Raw genomic sequence first — 1,704 nt, 5'->3', positions numbered from 1 at the left:
AACCTTTGCTGAAGAGCAAAGATGTCAGCTTGAGGAATAAGGTGCTCCTGGCCCAAGCCATGGTATTTTCAATCACTTCATATGCATGCGAAAGCTGGACAGTGAATAAAGAAGACTGTAGAATTGATGCTTTTGAGTTATGGTGTTGGAGGAGAATATCAAAAGTGCCATGGGTTGCCAAAACTACCAGCTGGTAGTTTTGAACAGCTGACTTTGAGGTTAGCAGCCCAACTAATAACCACTATTCTACCAAAGTTCCTTCTAGGTTCTAGGTAACTAAGATGATATATAATAATGTTTCACACAATGAGTTGCTCTTTATCAATATTTATGAATTATTAAAATAATTTGTTATTATTATTGAGCCCTGATGTGGCACTGTAGGATTAGCACTGGATTGGTTCAGCAGTTCAAACCCACCAGCCACTCTAAGAAACCCTAACAGGTTTGAAATAAAAACAACTTGTTTTTATTAGATGTAGGAGAAAGAGGAACTGACATCAGGTGACTCGAGGCTGAAAGCAGTGAATACCAGAAAGAGGTTTACATGTGCTTTATTAACTATGCAAAGTTTTTCAACTGTATGGATCGTGACAGGCTATGGAAAACATTGCAAAGAATTCATATTCCAAAATACTTGATTGTTCTCATGAAGAACCTGTACAGTAACCAACATACAGTCAGTTGTTTGAACAGAACAAGGGGATAATGAATGGTTTAAGATCAGGAAAGGTGTGTGCCAGAGCTGTATTCTTTTACTAACAAGAATATCAAAATGTGAGTCTATTGTTTCTCTATACATTCTATTTAATCTTATGCTGAACAAATCATCTGAGAATCTGGATTATATGAAAAAGAACATGACATTAGGATTGGAAGAAGACTCATTAGCAACCTGTGATATTCAAATGATACCACCTTATCAAAGACCACAGTCTTCAATGTGGACTGCATGTCAATGTAAAGAAAGTAAAAATCCTCATACCTGGACCAATAAAACATATCACAATAAATGGAAAAAAGATTGAAGTTGTCAAAGACTTTATTTTGCTTGGATCCACAATCAACACTCATGAAAGCAATAGTCAAGAAATCAAACCACCTATCCCATTAGGTAAATTTGTTGCACAAAATCTATTTAAAGTGCTCAAAGATATCAGTTTGAGGACTAAAGTGTATCTGACCAAAGCCTTGATATTTTCAACTGCCTCATATGCATGTGAAAATTGGTCAATGAATAAGGAAGACTGAAGATTTGATGCATTTGAGTTATGGTGTTGGAGAAGAATATTGAAAGTACCATGGTCTGCCAGAAGAACAAAAAAGTCTTTTAGAAGTACAACAAGAATGCTCCTTCAAAGCAAGGATGGCAAGACATCATTGCTGGTACTTTGTACATGTTGACTGGAGGGACGTGTCCCTGGAGGACATTATGCTTGGTAAAGTGGGTGGTCACTCAAAAAGGGGAAATCCCCCAATGAGATAGGTTGGCACGGTGACAGCAGCTATGGGCTCAAGTGTAACAATTGTGAGGATGGCGCAAGATTGAACAGTATTTCATTCTGTTGTACATAATAAGGTCACTATGAATCAGAACCGACTCGATTGCACCTAGCAACAACCACAATAGAAATTTGCAATTGTCTGGCAACTTTAAGGTTGGGATTTGAACACACCCAGCAGTTCAGTAGAAGTGAATTGCTT

Source organism: Chrysochloris asiatica, unplaced genomic scaffold, assembly GCF_000296735.1.
Source record: "Chrysochloris asiatica unplaced genomic scaffold, ChrAsi1.0 scaffold00022, whole genome shotgun sequence".
In the NCBI taxonomy this organism is placed as follows: domain Eukaryota; kingdom Metazoa; phylum Chordata; class Mammalia; order Afrosoricida; family Chrysochloridae; genus Chrysochloris; species Chrysochloris asiatica.
The sequence above is the reverse complement of the archived record's forward strand: the minus strand, read 5'-3'. Positions refer to the sequence as shown.